The 25,439-nt window shown below is 35.1% G+C and overlaps 1 pseudogene; it reads left to right on the top strand.

Moving 5' to 3' along the window:
* The first annotated feature begins 21,966 nt into the window (after positions 1-21,966).
* LOC132301365 (uncharacterized) lies at positions 21,967-24,795 on the top strand (annotated as a pseudogene).
* Positions 24,796-25,439: the final 644 nt, after the last annotated feature.

The following is a 25,439-nucleotide window of genomic DNA, read 5'->3' as shown; positions in this document are numbered from 1 at the left end:
AACCACCATTGTTTAATCCTGTCCTAATTGTGTTTCCATGAAGAGAGCCTTATATTATTCTTTGGTTATCATTATTGCACCCTTCACCCTTTTGACTTTCACTATCAAAAATAGGTAGAATGTAAAGGGTTTTGACATCAAAAGGTAAAAGGGGGTGATTGTTGCTCTTAGTTGAGGTTTACTTGTTTAATGTCAAATAAATGTCTAAAGGTCAATTTCACAAGGGTATTTCTCACAGCGGTATTTTGGTCATTGTGGTGGTCAATTCAGGGGTTCACATGACAGCTTCTCTGAGTGTGTTAAGATACTTCTCTCCACTGCATTCTCATTATCTCTTGTTGTCAGTTACATAATGAATCTCAAGCCTAGAAGATCTATGTGGAATACTAAGTTGGACAGTGAATCTCAATCAAAGCCTAATGAAAATAATCCCCTCTCGCAAGAAACATACTTTTGAATGTGAAGGTCAACATCATTCAGATAACCTATTTTGATCACAAAAGTTCCTTGAAGAGTAACATGATTAGTCATGGTTATTCAAGCTTAAAGTCTATCAGAAGGGTTACAGCAAACAATTCTCACTTTAAACTCAGAAAGTTTTTGAACTATATGAAACTAGCTTACTTGTAGTGTAATGATATTTTTATCAAGCTTGAGGCTGAAAAAGATCATCAATGTTTTACTCTCACTCAAGCTACTTCATTAACAGAGTCTTTAAGACTGTTACCTCTAAGGGACAAGTCACTTCATGGTGTTCATACAAGTGTCATTCTCAAAAGAAGTTCACCAAACTTCTGTGCTCAGGTCTGGAGCAAAAATTCTCATACATACTTCAATGATCAAACCTCTGGTCAAATAAGCCTCTCATTTTTTGCTCCTCGACCTCCTCTACTTAGAGATAAAGAAGGCCTTATGAAAATGCAGTTTTGGTACTATAATTTGACTTGAAAGGCAAAGTTTGCTTGAAGTCACAGAAAATCTAAATGATGGGAGAGTCATGAAGGGCCAAAGTTCTTGGCATCATTTTTGGAGCTGATCCAATACGTAGCAAGTGTATTTCATTATCCCTCAACTGCTAAAGGTGCCTATGAGTTTACAGTCAGGCTACTGTAAGTTTCTTATCTCAAACCTTTAAAAAGTCAAATTTCTAGTGCATAGTATTTGTGAATGCTCTCTGCTCTAATATCTCTTGATAGTTGATGAATGATTAACATTTAATCATACTTAAAATGATTAATCAAGGCTGTATACACTCCTATCAAACTCAAAAAATTGGACTTATGATAGTTGGATTACAAAACCCTTGTGTTTAGGGTTTTTGGGCTGATTTATCTTGAGTTGTGAAGGAACTATCATATAAATTGCTATTCATGCACTGACCATCATTCAAGCAAGTGTATATTTATAATTCAAGTCCAAAGAAACTAAGTTCAGGACCATGTTGCAGTGCAATTCCACTTTTGTCCCTAGTAACACTGCTACAGTAGAAAACTGGTTTGTAAGCTTATCTTGTACTGAGATGTGACATTAACTTGCTATAAACTAAGAAGTGATGACATGAGTGTGTAATATACTTAATTTATGTTGGTGAAGCCTGATTCAAGAAGGAACAGCCACAAAATTGCAGAAGTACCCCCTAGAACTAGAAAATTACAGTTGCAACAAAATTCATCTACTGTGAGTGGTTGTTTTACTAGTTTATGAGCAGCTGTGTTGTGTCCTTGTGTGAGTATCATGTATAAGCCTCAAACCAAGTGTGATTTATTGATTTCAAGCTATGAGAGCCTCTGGTTGTTGAGAATATGAACTATCTTAATGCTGTCTGTAACATTTGAAGAAATATTTGTGTTGAAACTCTAAACCTGTAGTAGTGAATATGTATTACTTATATCTTGTGATTTCAATGATAGCAATTATCTATGCAAGTATATTTGGATTATTGAATATTGAGGCTTGATGTTTTAGCTGCTCATAATGATGGTTACAGCTTTGCTCTTCTATATATGAGTTTTAAGGTTTTTGAGCTGAATTAAAGACTATTGTGAACTTTTAATGTCCTACCTCGCCATGTTTAGTATATTTGATGTTTGAGCAAGTGTACATTGCGTATTGAAGTCTGGAGGAGTGAAGATTGAGTTATCTTTGAGGTTGAATTTCAAACCTATTCCTGAATGCTTTAAAACTAGTGTTTTGAAGACCTCAAGACTGGTATGTGCTATCTATGCTATTACTTGCCTAATATCCCTCTAAGTATGTGCATTTGGTTGATTCAAAAGTTTTGGGACAGTGTTCTGTGAATGTACTATGAAGAAATTTCACTTTTGCAACCAAAGACCAACAATACTGCTGGATCATTAATGAAGACTGTTTTGAACTACACTTTGAAGTTAAAGGGATGTCTATTGATTGTGGTGCTCTTAGCATAATTGCATTGTTGAATTATGACTGTGAAAGTCAAATTAAGCTAATGATCTATGGGTGAAATCCCTATAGCTCCTTTATAGCCATTGAGGTGATTGAAAACAAGAGGTTAAGTATCTCATGTAATGTCACAAGCTTGGTTCATGCACTGATAAAGTGTGTGCACTGCCAGTTCTATTGTAATTATCTCTTGTCACGGGAATAAAAACTAATCTTGAAGATGTTGTGTGGAAGATTGGTATCAAAAAGTTTAATCATCTGGAAATTGATACTGGGGTATGTGATACATTTCTGAATTGAACCTCTTTAGTTGATAATTTGCTCTACACCTTAAGGTCATCATCTTTGAAACAAGTCTACTGTAAACCACCATTGTTTAATCATGTCCTAATTGTGTTTCCATGAAGAGAACCTTATATTATTCTTTGGTTATCATTATTGCTCCCTTGACCCTTTTGACTTTCAATATCAAAAAGGGGGAGAATGTAAAGGTTTTTGACATCAAAAGGCAAAAGGGGGACATTGTTGCTCCTAATTGAGGTTTACCATTTTAATGTCAAATAAAGGTCAAAAGGTTAATTTCACAAGGGTGTTTCTCACAGGGGTATCTTGGTCTTTATACATACGGTATTGTGGTTGTCAATTCAGCTTGCTAAGTATATGTGGAACCATGTATTGAAGGTACATTGTATCTCTGGTCGAGAAAAATGTGATGAATATCATCATTTATCTTGTATATACAATGTGCATAAACTCAAGCGGTAATTATGGTATTTCAGTGATATCTGAAGGTTGTTGGAAGAACTCACAACAATGTGCCATGTGCATAGTGGTCCTTGCAGTGGTCCTTGTGAGAAAAAGCTAATTGACAGCCTTGCATTATATAAAGATACTTGTGTATATAATCATATATGTTGTGAAATGTTAGTGCACCAAAAAGATAAGAATGTGTGATGTATCAATGGGTATTGAGGTCCTTTTATTCACTGAAAATGTTAAGATAATATTCTTTATATTGTCATTGGTGGATCTCAGCATTCTTATCCACAATATTAGGGTTTTTTAGTGTGACAAAAGGGTGGTATAAATTGTCCTTATAGCAGCCTGTAGAAAGTGAGCCAAGATAAAAACATTGAGCTGATGAAATAGGCCACATTGCAAAAGGGGCTCGAGAGCTGAATATAGTAAGTGCTTAATGAGTGATTTCATGTTGATCCAAGCCTAATTTATTCTTTGTAATCCACATGAAGAGGCTGCAGATGTATTGAACAGAAAAATGAACTTGAGCTGCTGATTTTTTGGTGTAAAAGGGTGATTCAGAGGCTCAACATCTATAAAGGCTAGTTTAGAGTTTTCTATAGGTTGAAGCAAGTATATTCTATGTATTTACAGCTGCAAAAAACCTATTCTTAAGCATATAACTACTGTAGCTAAATTTGAGGTCTCTTTGCTCTTTATTGTTGTTGATTTCTAGTTTAAGTACCTGAGCTGAGTTATATATATATAAATCATGTTGTGAGCTGATTGTATACCTTTAGAACATGATTGTGTTGATGATTATAAGCTGTTGAAGTTGATTTATTTCCTGAAATGTGGTCAGTACTTGTTTTGACATCTTAAACCTCATAAACAAAGGTTTTAAGCTTAATACACTGAGATCACAGAATTAAAATTTAAGAGTTATGCCTAAGTCACTGTTTTCTACATCAGAGCATATATGTAATGATGGTACTAGTTTGTGAGAACTCAATTCAGGCCTAAGATTATATAAAATTCCAGAAATACCCTTCAGTTAAGCAATTTTGCAGAAACTATAGCCGAAGACAGTTTGTTAGTTGTTTCTTGAATATTGATTATTGTGTTTGTGTGGAAGTTAATCTAAGCAAGTGTAAGGTGAGGGAACAGAGCTGTGGACCTAAGTTTTCAGAGGTATCAAGGTAAAGTACCAGTTTTACCTCTTCATATCAGTGTTAATTCAATACTGCGGTTTTGAGCCTGTTGTGAGTTTTTCAGTTCTATTTGTAAGCTGTTAATTATTCTACCTTGCTATTTTAATAATGTTCTATTATCTAGCAAGTGTATTCTATGAAGACAAAGTTATGACAAATCCTTGTGGTACAGGACTAAAGCTATATTAGTGTCACACATACACAAAACCCTAAAAGCTAGGGTTAGTTAAGTTCAAGCCATTTGAGTGCTGTGATTTACATAACTTGCTGTGTTTACTGTTTCAATCATTTGAGTAAGTTTACTGTAATTTAAAGGCTGTGGAAATAGAGAAATGGTCTGAGACTAAGCTATATTATGAATTTACCTATTTGACCTCAAAGGGTTTTGTGAAGCTTACTTGAACATACAACTGTTGCTGATTGCTATGTATTAAAGACTACTGTTAATCAAGCTTTTTCTGTGAAGATAAGACAGAGGAAATATTACTTGAGCTATCTGTGAAACTGCATTTGTGATCTTGAATCTTTGGCTCTCAGATTTCTAGATTTACCCCTCTTCCCTTTGCTTGAGTAGAAAAAGGAATTAGAGGCAGTAAATTAGGGTTTTGAGTTGCAAAATCATTCTGAGCATTTGTGTAGCTGACTAAGAAACCTAGTTTAAGCTACCAGTGAAGCTGCATTGTGACTTGACTGAACTATCCCTCTTTGTGCAGAGAAGTGTAAGCTAGGGTTTCAAATTGTATTCAACTTAAGGTTATGCATCTCATTCCAATTTTGTGTTGTAGTTTAAGTTTATTGTGATTGGTGTATTGACACTTATTATAAATGGTAGTGAGGCTTTGATACCTCACCCCATTGTTGATTAAGCTATTGAGAGCTTTGGAGTCCAAGCAATGTTGCTTAGGACAGGGGGAGTGCATGTGTGCACTATGGTGAGCTAGTGTGTATGGATTAGTTGTGAAAACTAGTATCTATTCTTGTACAAAGGTGTGTGCAGTGAGTGAGATTGCTGAGTGTGTAACAAGGTTCATACTACTAGTGGAGGCTTTTATTGGCTGAGGCCAAGAACTAAGGTTTTTCCCTATTTAAAGGGTTTTCTTGTATATCTTGTGTTCTGCTCTTAATATGTGTTTGATTGGTTTACATTGGTTAGCTTGAAAAGATTTAAAAAGACCAATTCACCCCCCCCCCCCCTCTCTCTCTCTCTCTGTCCAACAATTTACAAAGCAAAATTGGAAAAGTGATTATGTTGGATCAGAGAACTATCATCACGTGAATAAGGTAAGTTTAATCTTACCTTCTTCTAGATATATATGATTGAGTACAGTGCATTTGATGATTATATATTCAAATCGAGTATTATTGAGAGTAATTAAACATTTGGTGATTCCGTATTTTTATGATTATCATCTGAATGTTTAGAATCATTTTATTACGTAAATGAATTAGCTTGATCTGTTTTTGGTGTTGATACATATTATATATGTATCAATAGGTGGGTGTATTGGTTATGTTGTTAAATCAATATGAGATTTTTAGATACCAGAAATTGAGGCTCGAACTAGATTTTAAAGAGAATTAGAATCGCAGTTGAAATGATCTGTTTAGTATTGTTTGTAAGTGGACATGTGTATTGATTCAATTATGTGGTTGCACGAGTACGTCTCATTCTATAAATAACTACCATTTGGGTTTGTGTCCATACAAAGGTGGAATATATTTTTTACCTATTTTAGGAATCATGTGTCAGAGTTGATATGTCCCCCACATAATTTGTTGAAAAGGTTGGATTTGTTCTTTACCTACGTGTTTATATTTGGATTCGTTCCATAGTATGTATTTGGATTCGTTCCATAGTATGTATTTTGGATTTGTTCCTTACTATGTGGTGGCATGTGATTCTTAATTATAAGGTTTGATATGTCTTCACCTGAGTTGGAAATGTGATCACTTATTTCAGAAGATTATGTGGAAGTTATATTTAGCATATTATAATTACCTGGGCCATGGTAAGTTAGAGGCTGCACTTTTAGTTAGTTCTATTTTTATAAGTATTATGTGACATTATAGTGGTTTCTGGAAGTATGGTAAGGTTATTACTTGTTGAGCAGGGATCTTGCTAAGTTTGCCGAACTTTTGAGCTCACTTCATTTTATAATTGTAGGTTATTGAAGTTCGTAGAGTAGATGGTATGGTCGTGATGATCAAAGTTGCTATTTATTTATTTATTTTTCTGAGATATGTTAAGAGTATGAACTCAATGTAATTTCAAGTTAAATTAATGATTGGATATTTATATGATGAAGTGATTTATAGTTGACAACCAAATGTTATAAGATGTATCATGTATTTCAAGTATTTGAATTTTGGGGCGTGACAAGCACTACCACCATTTATTTTTAAAAAATTATTGAAGATGGTCATTTGGTTAATTTAATTTATTTATTACTAAGAGATATAGTTTTGAGAACTCAATTTGAAATTTATTCTATTCTAAATTTTAAATTGGTCTAACCAAACAATAGAATAGTTATCATCATTCTATTTCCACACATCTCATTTTTACAACCAAACAATAATGAATGAGAATGGTAATTCTATTCCATTCACATTCTCATTTCATTCACACTTGCATTCCATTTCATTCTATTTATGCACACCGAACGCAGCATTATATAATATTAATATTAAGCCCTCCAAAAGTTTTGAAATTTTTTTTTATTAGGATTTTTTATTTATTTTTGTACAACAGAAAGTATTAATTCACTTGTTGGTGTCCGCATACCCAATAATCTCTCTTCATTTAGGTAAAGATTTTCGATGCAAAAACTATATCCCAAATAAAACATCTGATGAGCACTGAAAAGTGTGTATTTAAACACCTTAAGCTTAGGCATTCTAGTACCTTTATCTATTTTACTTTACCGTTTTAGATTGATTTCGTATTATTTCCATTTCCAGGAACTTATCCCGAAAAAAAAGAGCATAATTGAAGCAATTCTGGGATTAATAAAAAAAAAAGAGCAAAGTGGAGAAAGAAAGAAGCAAAATGAAGTAAAGTAGCAAGTTCGATCGATCTAAATCCAAGGTTCGATCGATCGAACATTGATCAATCTTAGCACTTCAAGATAGATCCAAGCCTTGACCCAAAGCACTTAAGTCTAAAAGTTCGATCGATCCAACATCATTCTTCGATCGATCGAACACCTTTGTCCTTATCCAAATGATTGATCCTATCCACGGCTATACCACCCACCAACCACTTTTGTCTTTTTCCCATAAATATCTCCCATAAATATCTCGGATTTGTTTTTTTCCAAAAAACTCAGCCAGTTGGATCGATCCAGCCTAAGTTCGATCGATCTCACTTACTTTCGATCGATCGAACTTCCTCCAGTGCGAAAAAGTTAAAATTCAATCTCATTGAAAGTTGTCCTTGATCCAATCATTAGGGACTATTGTGTGCACGACCCTAGCTCATTTTGGGTGTCATTTTGACCTACCTATATAAGGATAAGGATTGCTTTTTCAAGGAAAGCCAACATTATTTTTGATATCATCTCTTGGAGAGGAAGTTTAGAGGAAGAAGAAGGCTAGAGACACCATTAGAGATCTTCATCAACAAGGAGCAAACCTCTTCCATGGAGTTAGCCCTTGAGGGTTGGAGCATCCTCACCATAAGTGGCTAGACATCCTCTTGCGGCTAGAGTTAGCCCTACGCATGCCTTCTATATCTTAATCTTGTGTATTATTGAGGGATTAGTGTTGTAATTAATGTTTTAACACTTTGATATATATAGATCTTGTGTAATCAATGATTTATGTGGTTTAATGCTTCCAATTGATCATTTCATTCTATCCATATGTCTATGTATGTTAGAATAGATGTTCATGCGCTTATTTCTAGATTTTGTGTTATTGATGCATGTCTATGTGTATTGATGCCCTAAATTTAGAGGTTGTCAAAACATAGTGCTTAAAGGAATGTTCTTGTGATTCTCTAGATGGTTCATGCTCATATCTTGATGGATTGTGTCTCCTTCTTAGCTAAATTAGTTTAATTTCAATGGCTTAATTGTAGTTTAGTGATAGTATAATATTAGATGGGAAGACAATCTATGCTAGTTGTTTGATGCTCCATACTTTTGAATGCAAGTAGCATATGTCTTTAATCTTGTGTTGTATTTGGATTGTGAGTCTAATGAAAAGGACCAATGATTTGCTAGATATGTTGTACTTTTCACATGCTATTTAGACAATATATACTTAATTGCTAGATATATTGTGTTTTTCACATGTTGGTTAGACAATGTATACTTAATTAGTCATTCTTGCTTGTTGAATCAACCAAATACACACACACCAATATTGCAACACCCTAATTGCCCTCATTAATCACTTGTCAAAAATATAGAAATGCATTGCTTGGTGGTGATCTCTAAACCCCAAGACTCTTCTCTCTTTCTTACCTAATCTCTATTGCATTCAATTACTTAGTTTAATTTTGTTACTCTTTAATCAACCTACCAACCAATTGTTTGATCACTCGACCTACTAATCCTAATAGCGATTCCACAATCAACTCTGACTCCAATCCCTTGGGACGATCCCTACTCGTCCTAGCTATATTTATAGTGAAAGGTAGTAGTGGCTTTTACAAATGTAAAACTTGGCCCTCGCCTTAATGCACATTCTTAAGCTTATGGTAGGACGACGGCCATAGTTTTTGGCACTGTTGCCGGGGATTAGGCAACGTCGTAGTTGTTGAATCAATTAGGAATTCGTACTCTTTTGATTGTGTCTTTACTTGTTTCTTCTTTCTTTGGGTTACTTATTATGTTTGTTCATATTTGAAAGGAGCATTGAGCAAAATGGCAAGCAAAGGAACATTCAAGCAAAGAAGCTAAGCAAAGAGAGGACAAATGCTAAAAATTTAAAAATTGCTAAGCTAAGCTTTAAATTTGGAGTTGAAGTGCTAAAGGACCTTTGTGAGACTTTCTTTACTCAATCCCTTAGTTAAATCGTCCGCCCGCGTGGAGGCAAGTTTTTTAATTCTTAGATAGATCGTGAGCCCGCGTGGAGGCAATTTACTTTTCTTTGTATGTTGTTCAAGCATGGGAGTGTGGGTACAATGTATGTGGAAGAAGTTTGTTGATGGTTGCTTTGTTGCAAAAGGGGGAGTGCTTACTTATTTTGTGTTGATTTGTGTGTCATTTGTAGTCTTGTGTAAACCTCGCCATACCATTCATGCTAGGCATTCATATGGAAAATCTAGAGGGTAATCGTGGCTACTTAGACCCATGTTTCATGCAAAGCCCACCACTTAATCAACATGGCCCCAGAGTCCAAGCTCCAATTCCTCCAATGGTCCTTCGTGATCATTGTAATCTTCATGCATACCATACACCTACTTACATCGTGTTGCCTACTTTTGAGGCTAATCAATATGACATCAAGCCCGAGACCATTCAAATGTGTCCACTCTTTTATGGCTTAGATGAAGAGGAACCATATAGGCATCTCAATGAATTTCTTGAACTTTGTTCAACTATGAGGTACATAAATGTCCCGGAGGAAGTTTTTAAACTACTCTTCTTCCCTTTCACACTTAAAAACAAAGCAAAGCATTGGTTCAACACTTTAAGGGAAAATTCAATCACATCTTGGGCGCAATTGCAAAATGAGTTTTTAAAGAAATTTTACCCCGTAAGTTTGACTAATGTGATGTGTGCTTCAATTAGAGAATTTTCTCAAAGGGAAGAAGAGTTATTGCATGAGGCTTGGGAGAGATTGAATGACTTGCTAAGAAAATGTCCACATTATGGCATTCCAAAATAGCAAGTGGTCCAATACTTCTATGAAAGCTTATCCGATATGCAAAAGGACATTGTTGATACCTAATGTGGAGGCTCATATTTTAGGAAACATGAAGACGACATTTGGCACCTCTTTGAGAAAATGAGTGAGAATTCTTTGCACAAACATTACATTTCTCGGTTCGATCATCATTCTAAGGAGGAAAGTGAAAAAGTTTGCCAAATTGAAGGTTCAAGGGAAATTGTAGCCGAAGTTAAAACTCTTTCTCAAAAACTTGATCAATTCTTGTTAAGTCAAAGACCGACAACCAATTCATTCCATCTTCATCATTTTTCTCAATCTTGTGAGCCTTGCATGACATGTTCAAGTGTTCTACATACTACTTCCAATTGTCCCCATGGACATGTGTTTGATAAACATTTTGAACAAGTCAATGCTACATTTGCTTGACCTTATTCAAGTGCATATTTTCCAAAGTGGAATGAGAGTCCCAGTCCTAGTCCTTACCAATTAAAAAATTTCAAAGCAAATACATTCCACCTCATAAGAGGAATGGAGGCTCCCAAGGAATTGTTTCTTCTTCTCATCACCAAAGAATGAACCACTTTTCACATCCTCAAATGTATGACTCCCAAGTTGACACTCATTATCCTCATGCATTCTCTAGCAATTCAACATTTGAAGATAAGGTTTTGGTGGCTTTGGATAGCTTAGAAATGAATACCAACTTATTGCATTCCCATTCTCAATCAATTTCAAAGCTTGAATCCCAAATCGGGACCATAGCTAATGCATTGAATGCAAGAGAGGTTGGGAAATTACCTAGTCAACCCGAGAGGAATCCAAAAGCCCAATTTTGTGTGGAAGCAAATCCTACATCGGGGTATTCTTCCCAAGCTCAAGCGCAAGCCATCACCACTTTGAGAAGTGGCAAGCAAGTGGATAATAGGGTTGAACTACCGAAGGAAGATAGTGAATCGGTGTAACCTAAAGTTGTCACCCATCCAATTCCCAATCTCACTCTTACTTCCTTGAATGAAACTGTTCCTAACCGGAATTCTCAATCTTCTCCATTATCCTCTCAAATTACAAAGTCTTGTGAGCCAAAAGCTCCATTCCCTTATGCTTTAAAAGAAACTTCATCTTTAGGGAGGCAAGAAGGGAAAACACATGACATGATGGAAGTTTTTAAGCAAGTCAACATCAATCTTCCTCTTTTGGATGCCATTAAGCAAATCCCACCTTATGCAAAATTCTTGAGAGATCTTTGCACACAAAAGAGGAAGAGCAAGGGTCCAAGCCCTAAAAAAGTGTTCCTCAAGGAGCAAGTGAGCTCCATTCTTCAACAAAACACTCCACTTAAGTTCAAAGATCCTGGTGCTCCGACAATTTCTTATGTAATTGGAACACATGAATTCGTAGAGCTCTTCTTGACTTACGTGCAAGTGTCAACTTGATTCCTTACTCCGTATATGTCCAATAGGGTTGAATGATTTGAAGCCAACCTCGGTGGTACTTCAAATGGCTGATAGATCCGTCAAAACACCTAGGGGCATGGTATAGGACATCCTTGTAAAAGTGGATAAATTCTACTTTCTAGTTGATTTTGTAGTTCTTGATACCAAGTTGGTTGTCAATCCTTCCACCCACATCCCAATCATCTTAGGAAGACCATTCCTTGCCACCGCAAATGCAACAATTAATTGTAGATCTGGGATCATGGATCTTTCTTTTGGCAATATGATGGTCAAACTCAATGTTTTCCATGCAAGTTGACATCCCACGAATGAAGAAGAGTGTTGTCTTGTTGATGTGTTAGATGAAGTTATTGCGGAGTCAATTCCAATAATGATTATGAAGTAACCAATTAAGGATAGTTTTTCATTTCTTTTATCCGATGATCCTCTTGCTTCTTGTCTTCTTGAAATGTATGGAAATTATGGATTTGATAATGAAAAATCAATGAATGAAGTAAGCAATCTCATGGAATCGGTTGCAAGCTTAGATTATCCATCTTGGAGAACTCTAATAGAACCCCTTCCTCCACTCTCTAGCACTCCACCAATCTCATCTTTAATCTCTTCACCAACTCTTGAGCTTAAAACTCTACCTTCCAATCTCAAGTATGCATTCTTAGGTCCAAAAGAGACTCTTCCGGTTATCATCTCTTTAAGTCTTGAAAAAGATCAAGAAGAGGCACTCTTAAGTGTGCTTAAAGAAAATAAGGAAGCCATAGGATGGAGTGTGGCGGATCTTAAGGGAATTGACCCTTCTATTTGCATGCATCGCATACTTATAGAAGATGAGACAAAACCCTTTAGGGACGCCCAAAGGAGACTTAATCCAAACATGAAGGAGGTAGTCAAGAAGGAAGTAGTCAAACTCTTAGATGCCGGAATCATTTATCCAATCTCCGATAGCAAGTGGGTGAGTCCAACTCAAGTAGTTCCCAAAAAATTGGGGATTACGGTGGTTGAGAATGCAAAAGGTGAGGAAATCTCTAAGCGTACCGCCAATTCATGGTGTGTATGCATTGATTACCGTAAATTGAATGCCGCCACTAGAAAGGATCACTTTCCTTTGCCATTCATTGATCAAATTCTAGAAAGATTGGCCGGGCAACAATATTATTGCTTCTTTGATGGCTATTCGGGGTACAATCAAGTAGCCCTTGACCCATTAGACCAAGAGAAAACCACATTTACATGTCCATTTGGCACATTTGCTTATAGACAGATGCCTTTTGGTTTATGCAATGCACCTGTTACATTCCAAAGGTGTATGATATCAATTTTCTCGAATATGGTGGAAGAGTATCTAGAGGTCTTCATGGATGATTTTTCTGTTTTTGGGTCCTCATTTGATACATGCCTTAAAAGTCTAAATTTGGTGCTTAAAAGATGTCGAGAGACAAACCTTGTTCTTAGTTGGGAAAAGAGCCATTTCATGATTCAAGAAGGCATTATTTTAGGTCATGTCATCTTTGAGAGGGGGATTGAGGTAGATAAGGTAAAAGTTGAGCTCATTTCTGAATTACCTCCACCTTCAACGGTGAAAGAAGTTCGCTCATTTCTAGGTCATGCCGGCTTCTATTGCCGTTTCATCAAGGACTTTAGCAAAATTGCTCGACCCTTGTGCAATCTTCTTGCTAAGGAAACTTCTTTCGTCTTTGATCAAGCATGCCTAGACGCTCTTCATAAATTACATGAATTATTATCATCTTCTCCTATCATGTAACCTTCCAATTGGTCATTGCCATTTGAAATCATGTGTGATGCTTCTGATTATGCTATGGGGGCAGTTTTGGGACAAAGAGTGGGTAAGTTTCCTTGTGCCATATACTATGTAAGTAAAACTTTCTCGGGAGCTCAATTGAATTACTCCATTACCGAGAAGGAATTACTTACCGTAGTATATGCTCTTGATAAATTTCGTTCCTATCTCTTAGGGTCCAAGGCTATCATTTATTCTGATCATGCCGCCTTGAGGCATCTATTGACAAAAAGGGAAACAAAACCTAGGCTAATTAGATGGATTCTGCTTCTTTAGGAATTTAATTTTGAAATCAATGACAAGAAAGGCACCGAGAATGTGGTTGCCGATCATCTTTCTAGGTTATCGATAGAGCCTTTCCCCAGTCTACCAATTTGTGACTCATTTTCGGATAAACAGCTCTTTCAAATTTCCAATAGGAAAATGCCTTGGTTTGCCGACATTGTGAATTATTTGGCAGTAGGCAAGCTACCAACTTCTTGGTCGAAGAGCGAAAAGAATTTTTCTTCGCCAATATCCGGAATTACTATTGGGAGGACCCTATCCTATACCGATATTGTCCGGATCAAATTGTGAGAAGATGCATTCCAGAGAGTGAGATTCCAAGTGTCCTAGTGTTTTGTCACACTCTCGCATGTGGTGGGCATTTTAGTGCAAAAAAGACCGCCTTGAAGGTTCTTCAAAGTGGACTTTTTTGGCCCACTATTCATAAAGATGCCTACAATTTTTGCAAATCTTGTGAGAGATTTTAAAAGATGGGAACAATGTCTAGAAGAGATATGATGCCCTTGACCAATATACTTGTTGTTGAGATCTTTGATATATGGGGCATTGATTTTATGGGTCCATTTCCTATGTCCCATGGTTTTCAATACATTCTTCTTGCCGTTGATTATGTTTCCAAATGAGTGGAAGCATGTGCTACCAAAACAAATGACCACTCCGTGGTCATTCAATTCATCAAATCCAATATCTTTGCTCGTTTTGGTATGCCAAGGGCTATAATAAGTGATGGGGGAAACCATTTTTGCAATCAATTCTTGAGGCACTTATTTCTTAAGTACTCTGTCACTCATAAGGTAGCCACTCCCTACTATCCTCAAACAAGTGGGCAAATTGAAGTGTCTAACCGGGAAATTAAGCATATTCTTGAGAAAACGGTTAACACTACCCGAAAGGATTGGTCAAGGAAGTTAAATGATGCTTTGTGGGCTTATTGGACGGCATATAAGACCCCCATTGGCATGTCTCCTTATAGGCTTGTCTATGGAAAGCCTTGTCATCTCCCGGTTGAGTTAGAACACAAAGCCTCTTAGGCAGCTAAAAAGCTCAATTTTGACCTTGATAAAGCCGAAGAGAATAGGCTTCTTCAATTAAGTGAGTTAGAAGAATTGAGACACAATGCCTATGACAATGCCAAACTCTACAAAGAGAGAACCAAAACTTTTCATGACAAGCATATTGTGAAAAAGACTTTGGAACCCGGTCAAAAAGCTTGGCTTTTCAACTCTAGACTTAAACTCTTTCCGGGGAAATTGAGAACTAAATGGGAAGGTCCTTATGAAATCATCTCTGTTGCACCTCATGGGGCGGTTGAAATCAAAAATTTGAAAAAGGGAAACATTTTTAAGGTTAATGGGCAAAGGTTGAAACCTTACATCGAGGGTTAAGTCTTTCAAAGACATTTTGAAGCTGCACATTTAGTTGACCCGGTGTATGAACACATAGAATATTGCATTGACAAGGAACCAAAGACTCCTTTTGAGCTTGATCCAATAAGTTCTTCAAAGGACCATTTGTTGGGTGGAGTTCAAAGCATTGATCACCCCAATAAGGAGGGGATGCATTATAAGATCTTTGATCCGGGCTAAAAGAGTCCAATGTCTTGCTAGAGACGTTAAAGACTAGCAAAGGCATTCGTAGGGTGTCAAAACCCTATTCCTCCCCTATTTATATCTTTCATTTCATTTCTTGCGAAGTCTAGATACTTGTTTTTGGTTCATATGCATTTCAAGGAACTTTGGTGAGGATTGCATAAGATTTTATGTCATAATTGAGCATTTGGCAAAGTTCGATCGATCTCACATTGGAGTTCGATCGATCGAACTGTGGATTGCACTCAACACTTAGAAAAATTTTCAATCTGTAGAAACCTGCATCCAAATCACCTCTCTGTCCCATCGTTCGAACTCATTCTTAGATCGATCAAGAGACCTTCGATCGATCCAACTTCCAAGTTTGATCGATCTCAGGACTCGACACTTAGAAAATTTTTGAGCCTGCATAAACCTGCATATTTCAGCTCTCTGTCTAATTGTTCGAAACATTCCAAGATCGATCAAGAAGTTCTTCGATCGATCCAACTTTCCAGTTCGATCGATCTCATGTTCCAACACTTAGCCAAAATTTTGAACCAAAAACCTGCATATTTTTGCTCTCTGTCTGATCGATCGAACTCTTGTTTTGATCGATCACCAATCTTCATTTCATTATTTTAACTTTAGTTTGACTTTTCAACTTTTCAAAAATCCAAAAATATTTTTATTTTATTCTATTTTCACTCTCATTTTATTTTGTTTCAATTTTCAACAAATTTTCAAAATTCCAAAATATTTTAATTTATTTAGTTTTTGAAAAAAAAAAAAAAAAATACTTTGAAAGGAGTTCATCAAAGTTCAATCGATCACAACCCATCTTCGATCGATCGAACTAGTCAGGAAATGTTTTTAAAAACAGATCCATCCTCCTCTTCTTGGATCTTTCTCCTTTTCACAGTCCATCCCTCCTCTTTTCGATTTAAGATAAGATCCAAGACCCTAGAGCTGTCTTCACACCTTGCTTTGTTAAGAATATGCTTTCAGTGTCTGATTTGTTCAAATTTTCATGAAGATTAGTGGCCATGGATGAAACTTTAAGTCTTTCGTGTACATAAGTCTATATCCATCTTTATGCCAGGTCCTTTATCATGAGTTTTTCTAATTTTTGGGAGTGTGAACCATTCCAGGTGCTTAGAATTGATGTCGTTGTGTACTTGGGCCCTCGAACATGTTCATGTGGGTCCCTTGCTTCCACAGTCATAGATCTGCGACTCCTTATTTTTCACAGAACACAACTCAATCGATCAAACTTGTGTTTTAGATCGATTGAATCTATGAGATCGATCTCACTTCTTTTCTAATCAATCGAATTTCACATACACACTTCATTCATCTGGTATTCACTTCATGCTATCATATCAATGCCTTTGATATTCCACATTGGAAGCAATTCATAATTATATTGCTTCGCATGCTTCACATCCCATCACCTGCATAGATTCATGTCATCTTTATTTTGTTTATCTTATTTGACATACATGTTTCTATTGTGCTTTCAATTATTTATTCTAGCACTCACTCCCATTACAAGATTTCCTTTTACAGATCATGACTAAGAATGACAGCTCTTCCACTTCAGCCACACCAGAGGCTCATGATCAGATATGTCGCTTAGAGGAGCACCTCCAGAGTTTGGAGGATATGTTGGTTGCTCTTAGAGCTGACATTAATACCCTTCATCTGAATGTGATGGCTACCATTCGAGCTGACATTTCTCGCCTCCGTACGGAGATTTTGACTGCCATTGATGACTTAGCCAGGGAGATCCTTGGAGCTCCATTTGCTTGAGACTTCCAGTCTCTTTATCTTTTTATGCTCCCTAGCCATGTTCTGTATCCGCTACACTTGTGATACTATTATTTTTACAGCCGGGTCTGTCGGCTTTGACAATCGATGTATTACACTTTATTGTTGTTCTTATCTATGATGGACGTTGTATGCTTTTATTGATACATCTGCCCTTTTAACTCCATCAGGTGCATCACAGTGACTTCAGTGAGAGAGTGCTACCTAATTTTCAGGACCACCCTTATACCTCTCTCATTTCATTTTTTGTTTATCCCATTTACACTTGCATGTCCACTGTGCACTGATTATCCCATTTTGTTATCTGATAAGTTTATCCAAGTGCCAATTTTCAGGACCACAGTTCATCCCAAGTTTGGGGGGGCCAAGCCACCCACTTCGGATACTTCAGTCCCGATCATTCTTGCTTAGTTGCACTGGTATACTCTTTCCTTTGTTCTCTTTGCATATTGAGGACATTGTGTAATTTAAGTTTAGGGGGAATGGTGCTCTATAGTGATAATTTTAAATTCAAACTTTTAGCATAACTTTTGTATTTAAGGGATATTTCTATGATTGATCCATACCTAGCTATGATTTTGATCTTCTGAGGACTATATTTCTTAAAATTTAAAAATTGCTTGACTTGAGAGTCCAATACTCCTTGTATGCCTTATGAATGCCATTTAGGAGTAAATTTTTTGAAAGATTGATATCTTGCTTGCACTTGTGGTCCATATCATCTTGATTTTGTGATTGTTTTGAGATTCACTCTAGTCTTCTACACTAGCACAGACGCACACTAGCATTCATTTGTGGGGTACATACTTTGTTAATTATTGAATTGGTTATATCCCAATTGAGCTAGTAGTGCATTGAAAGTTTTCATTCTTGATAAAGGTGGATAACAACCCATTTTCACTAAGTAGCTGGGATTCTAGCCTCATCAAGCACTGAACTTCTCGCGCCGAAAGGTGGAGGGCCCAAACTCTAGGTTAATAATTGAACTTGTTTAATCAAAAATAAATAAATAAATAAAAATAAATAAACAAAAGCAAAAGCAATAAAAAGTGAGGACTTCTCTCAAAAATTGAGAAGTAGGAAATGATTAGATGGTTGTTGTCTTGATTTGTAACCTAGTTGATTTGAGCTTGTAAGTCCGTAGGGGTATTTGAATACCTAGTGCCCTAAAGCCGTCTGGTTTGGGAGTCATTGACCTAACGTTCGACCTCATGAATCGCTAGAAAGCTTAATAGATCAATACATTGCACTATGCTTCCATCTTTGATCCTCTAAAAAAATATATATATATATGAGTGAAAAGAATAAGCACACCTAGAACAATAAAGCTTTAATAAAATGTCCACTTTTTGTCTTGATGATTGGTACTAGATTTGTATGCTAGTTTGAGGGTAAGAATGCGATTAATTCTTTAGTTAGCTAAGATAGCAACACATTGATGCCGGTCCACTCAAAAGAATTATAGAGTTGTTTTGATTTGCACGATCATTTTCTTGGTGTGTGGAGGACCATACTTGCTTGCTTGATGTTAAAATTTTGGGAGATTGCTTGGAAATGGTTGAAAAATTGCATACTTGAGGTAATTTTCTCCCAATGCTTGTTTGCAATATTAGTACCTCTTTCAAAAAAATGAGCTTAATGTTTGTGGGTACCATTTCTGGAAACCCTCACGAGACTTCACTCGTCCACTAGGGGTAACCTAAGGGTTTAACAGGCTTGTTGCATATGCTAAATGCAATCGTGTTCCCTTCGAAAATGGCGTTACCTATTTATTGTTTTCTAGTTTATAGTTATATAGTTGTTCAATTCATTCCTTTACTCTCTAGTTCATTGCTAGGGACTAGCAATATTTAAGTTTGGGGGTGTGATGAGCACTAAAAAGTGCGTATTTAAACCCCTTAAGCTTAGGCATTCTAGTACCTTTATCTATCTTACTTTACCATTTTAGATTGATTTCATATTATTTCCATTTTTAGGCACTTATCTCGAAAATAAGCTAACTCAGCAAAATAAGAGCTTAATTGAAGCAATTCTGGGATTAATCAAATAAAAGAGCAAAGTGGAGAAAGAAAGAAGCAAAATGAAGCAAATCAGCAAGTTCGATCGATCTAAGTCCAAGGTTCGATCATTCGAACATTGATCGATCTCAGCACTTCAAGATAGATCCAAGCCTTGACCCAAAGCACTTAAGTCCAAAAGTTCGATCGATCCAACATCATTCTTCGATCGATCGAACATCTTTGTCCTTATCCAAATGATTGATCCTATCCACGGTTGTACCACCCACCAACCACTTTTGTCCTTTTTCCCATAAATATCTCCCATAAATATCTCAGATTTGTCTTTTTCCAAAAAGCTCAGCCAGTTGGATCGATCCAGCCTAAGTTCGATCGATCTCACTTACTTTTGATCGATCTCACTTACTTTCGATCGATCGAACTTCCTCCAGTGCGAAAAAGTTAAAATTCCATCTCATTGAAAGTTGTCCTTGATCCAATCATTAGGGACTATTGTGTGCACGACCCTAGCTCATTTTTGGTGTCATTTTGACCTACCTATATAAGGATAAGGATTGCTTTTTCAAGGAAAGCCAACATTATTTTTGATATCATCTCTTGGAGAGGAAGTTTAGAGGAAGAAGAAGGCTAGAGACACCATTAGAGATCTTCATCAACAAGGAGCAAACCCCTTCCATGGAGTTAGCCCTTGAGGGTTGGAGCATCCTCACTATAAGTGGCTAGACATCCTCTTGGGGCTAGAATTAGCCCCAAGCATGCCTTCTATATCTTAATCTTGTGTATTATTGAGGGATTAGTATTGTAATTAATGTTTTGACACTTTGATATATATAGATCTTGTGTGATCAATGATTTATGTGGTTTAATGCTTCCAATTGATCATTTCATTCTATCCATATGTCTATGTATGTTAGAATAGATGTTCATGCGCTTATTTCTAGATTTTGCGTTGTTGATGCATGTCTATGTGTATTGATGCCCTAAATTTAGAGGTTGTCAAAACATAGTGCTTAAAGGAATGTTCTTGTGATTCTCTAGATGGTTCATGCTCATATCTTGATGGATTGTGTCTCCTTCTTAGCTAAATTAGTTTAATTTCAATGGCTTAATTGTAATTTAGTGATAGTATAATATTAGATGGGAAGACAATCCATGCTAGTTGTTTGATGCTCCATACTTTTGAATGCAAGTAGCATATGTTTCTAATCTTGTGTTGTATTTGGATTGTGAGCCTAATGAAAGGGACCAATGATTTGCTAGATATGTTGTGCTTTTCACATGCTATTTAGGCAATATATACTTAATTGCTAGATATATTGTGCTTTTCACATGTTAGTTAGACAATGTATACTTAATTAGTCATCCTTACTTGTTGAATCAACCAAATACACACACACCAATATTGCAACACCCTAATTGCCCTCATTAATCACTTGTCAATAATATAGAAATGCATTGCTTGGTGGTGATCTCTAAACCCCAAGACTCTTCTCTCTCTCTTACTTAATCTCCATTGCATTCAATTACTTAGTTTAATTTTGTTGCTCTTTAATCAACCTACCAACCAATTGTTTAATCACTCGACCTACTAACCCTAATAGCGATTCCACAATCAACTCCGACTCCAATCCCTTAGGACGATCCCTACTCGCCCTAGCTATATTTATAGTGAAAGGTAGTAGTGGCTTTTACAAATGTAAAACTTGGCCCTCGCCTTAATACACATTCTTATGCTTATGGTAGGACGACGGCCAACATCTCATTTTTCTCACTTTTTTTTCTATGGTTATCCCTCTTACTATTCTCCGAAAAATAATTAATCACAGATTTTCTAATTAGCTTCATAGCACTTCCGGTGTGTTCATTTTATGCCTCGATTAATCGAAAAAGATTTTTTTTCTTTTGTTTATGTGTGTGTTAAGTTTACCTGTAAGTGTGTTAAGTCTGCTTGTAATATAACTTTTTTTTTTTGTTTTTTTGTTGATACATCATAAAAAATTACGTTTTGGTATAAAATTAATTAATTAATAAGAGAAAACAAGTTTAAAATGTTGGAAAAATAATTTGCAAGAGTGTGGTCAAGTACAAAAAGATTGTTAGTATTCCATAGTGAAAATTGATGAATTTTGGGTTACATTGAATATATAATTTTGTGTTAAAAGAATGATATTAAAAATTCAAATTGATGTAATTTTGTGTTACCACAAACACCTTTTTTGACAAATATTGATTGTAAGGTATTTGTGTTATTGTATATTTCAGAAACGTGTGATCCTGTATTTTGGAATATTGATCGATATGGATCATATAAGTAGTCTAGTATGAATAAAACTTTTATTCTTCTATGGTAATGGTTTATAAAGAAAATCGGATAAAGATCTAAAATTAATTAATAGAGTCCATAGTCTCATAACAGAAGTATTTCAATAGCATTCAATTAAAAGAATGGAAGGGTAGTTATATAAATGCTACTTCAAGAATATCGAACAAGTTCGTAATTACTCTACTTTTTTTCCACAGTTAAAACAAACGCACGTATACACCACAATATTTTATTTGGGATATAGTTTTTGCATCAAAAATTTCGACCTCTCTTTGGGTAAGAGAAATCATACTATTTGAGCTAATGTTCATAAATAATATTGAATAAGTTTTTGAATAGTGTGCTTTGTATATATGTGCACAGATTTTTTATTAGGTCAAAATTGATCCATATGCGTATATAGACAGGAAGTACTTTGAATCTGCTTTGCTACCTCAATCTGGCAAAAGTGACCATTCAAAAGCTAAAAGATCATGTTAGAGATGTTTGGGATTTTTGCTGCGGACGGTAACTAATCCACAATTACAAAATATTTATTGATATATATTATCTCATATTGTTTCTTCTCGAGGATAGGAGCCTTCTTTGTAGTAGAAGGAAACATAGCTAGAGCTATATGAAGTCTATATGACTTGTGGTTACAGTTGTCATATATAATGGGCTGATAAAATTATTCCATGATGTTCTCTTTCAATCTTCTTTCTATCATTCATTTCTTATACTCCATCCCTCTCAATTTAAGTGTCAGTTACTAAATTAGCCTTTTAAGTTTCGAATATTCAAGTTTAAAATTTTAAACTCAAAAGACATACTATGTGAAATATATTGTTTGAAAAATAAAAGTATGCCACTTATTTTGGGACAGACCAAAAAAAAAAACGTATGACACTTGTTTTGGGACAGAGAGAGCACTAAAATTCTTTGGCATATTTTTATCTAGACCAATTTAACCATTTGATGCACCACTTTAGTTGCAATCAACCTAGTAATTTGCTGGGAGAGTACTTTGATTTTTCAAGAAATACTTTTGTTTGTCACTCAGGTTTTCTAGAATTTTTGGAAAATACTTTTGCTTGTCGTAAAGCCTTTTTCAGTGTACTTCAAATTCTATATTTTTCTCAAATACAATTTTTATTTTTTTATTTTTAATTAAATTCAATGTCTTTGCAATTCCAATTCCAATTCTATATTTTTCTCCAATATAACTTTTTTTTATTAGTCTTTGGTATAATTCAATTAAGTAATGCAATATATTCACACACTTTGCTTGTAGATATTTTTATTTTATTTTATTTTTGGAAGTTTATACTCCTTTTAGTTATAAAATGAGTGGGGTTTAAGAATGTGCATAAATGCATTATGTGATATTCTAATCTTATATAATTTGAAAATTTAATTTTATTAAATTATACTTCTGCATTTACCATATACATATATAGGTTATTAAGAAAAAATGGAAAAAGAGAGCAAATTTTTATTTATTTTTAGATAAACATAGTTGATTATTTGAATTATAATATTTATTAATTTATGATGAAATTATGATGTCATAGTTATTGATTAATTATATATAATTAGTGTATTTCTTTCATGGTTATTGATTGTTTCAATTTGTATAAATTAAAATTTTAATTTATTATTTCTAACAGTTTCTTATTATTTTTTATATTGTTATACATAATAAATAAATAATGTGTGTATACATAGTCGAATTTTTAGTCCCGAATTTTTAAACCATACAATATGTTATACAAGTACGTACATATCCGTATTCGAATTCAAATTTTTACTTCTTTTTGTAACGTATCCGTTTTTTTGCTGTACCATATTTTACTAACTACTATGAGATTAAAAAATTTCATCTAACATAATTGGTAAGTTAATTTTGATTTTATTTATTTTTATTTCTGCTGTACATTATTTTATATATACAATACAATGAGTTATGATGGTTTTACAGATTTGTCTGTCTTCATTATGTGGCAGAAACGAAAAGAACATTACGTGATGTCCAACCATCACATTACATTTCCAAGATAGAGTCTTTCTCTATGCTCTTAGAAACAAAAACTGAAAATTATGAATCAAATGTTTTTGAAGCTGGCGGCTATAAATGGTGTGTTTTCGAATTTGTTCTGCCATACTCTTTAGTTTATACATGTTCTCTGCATCAAAACAAAATTAGTCACATGTTTTTTGGGATTTCAGGAAATTGTCTTTTTATCCAAATGGGAATCAGAAAAGAAATGGGAAAGATCACATTTCACTATACCTGGTAATATCGGATACAGATAATCTTCCTTGCGGTTGGGAGGTAAATGTGAACTTTAAATTATTCGTCTTTGATCATATACGTGACAAGTACTTATCTGTGGAAGGTAGTTTCTCTATTTTCATTAAATTTTTTGAAATATGCTGTAGCAACAAAATATTTATATAGATAGATATTTGTATATAATTAATGTAGATATTGAACCAATGAGGCGCTTCCATGGGATGAAGACAGAATGGGGTTTTGAGAAATTTCTCTCTCTCGAAAAGTTCCAAAATCCTTCAAACGGGTACCTCATCAATGACACGTGTATTTGGAGCAGAGGTTTTTGTTATGAAAAATGCGGGAATAGGTGAGTGTCTGTCCATGACAAAGTTACTAAGTGACAAAATTTACACTTGGAAGGTTGGCAAATTTTCAGCATCAGGCCAAGAATGTCTATGCTCCGAGGAGTTTGAGATTGGAGGGCAGGACTGGTATGATCAACATTTTCATGTTTTCTTTAAACGATGTTCTCAATTTGAAAGTGGCTTCTTTGATTTCTAAGGTAAGCTATTATTTGTTTCTTTTTATAATGAATTCAGGAAGCTTTCTGTCTATCCCAAAGGAAATGGAGAGGCAAAAGCCAAAAGCCTCTCTGTGTATCTTTTTGTAGTTGATTCTGAAGAACTAACTCTTAAACCCAAAATGTATGCAAAATACAAGCTGAGAATAAGGGACCAAGTCAATGGTAAACACCTCGAAAAGGAAGGTAAGTACGGTATTAGGCACCACAAGAAGGCTGTACAAGCTGCTTTTGATGAATCTCTTCTTCTTTTCTTCTTCTTCTTCTGGGGTGATTTTATATTTTGTTAAGTTTCCTACAAAATTCATGTTTGCAGTTAGTGTCTGGTTCGACGCCAACACAAGGAACTGGGGATACCCAAGCTTCATTTCGCCACATGATCTCTATTGCAAATCAAAGGGATTTATAGTGAAAGATACTATAATTATTGAAGCAGAAATTTCGATCTTGTCTGTGACTAAGAACTTCACTTAAAATGTGTCAAGATCGACAAGCAGAGGTGGATGAAGGAATACGCAAGTGTTGAGTCTTCTTTCAGTACTCATTATAACTAGCACTGCAGCGGATTTTAATTGATTTCTTTTTTTTTTTTTTTTTTTTTTGAAAGGTATTTTAATTGATTTCTTGTTGATATTTAAGCATAAGTTTCTCATTTCTTGTCACACTTAAGATTTTGTTTCTCTTTGTTAAAACACAATCTCAATATATTTGATTTTTATATTATTGGTACATGATGTGGAATTCTATACATAGGTCAATACTGATCCAACTTGTGGAACTCCTCCGATGGTAAATTTAATAAATGATAGATATAGAACTGACTTTTTATCCTTTGGTTATGGGGGATATTGGAAAAAAGAGAGTAGAAAATCAGTGGACTGGAGCAAGACAACACTTTGAAAATGTTTGTATAGTGTAATTAGCTATTAGTGGAGGGGTGTGATGAGCAAAGTGAGTGTCTAAGTTTTTGAGTTCTCAGACAGAGAAATTATTAATTGCAACTGGGTGCAACGGATGCATGGGAGCCGTTGAATTAGGTGGGGCTATATCCAAATCATGTTATAAGCATACTTTACCAATTTCATCATAAAACAATATTTATAATTTTCTTATTTTAA

This window comes from Cornus florida, unplaced genomic scaffold (genome assembly GCF_030987335.1).
Source record: "Cornus florida cultivar Cherokee Brave unplaced genomic scaffold, ASM3098733v1 CherokeeBrave_3.0.0_Hap2_Chr03, whole genome shotgun sequence".
In the NCBI taxonomy this organism is placed as follows: domain Eukaryota; kingdom Viridiplantae; phylum Streptophyta; class Magnoliopsida; order Cornales; family Cornaceae; genus Cornus; species Cornus florida.
This window is presented reverse-complemented; position numbering and strand designations above follow the sequence as displayed.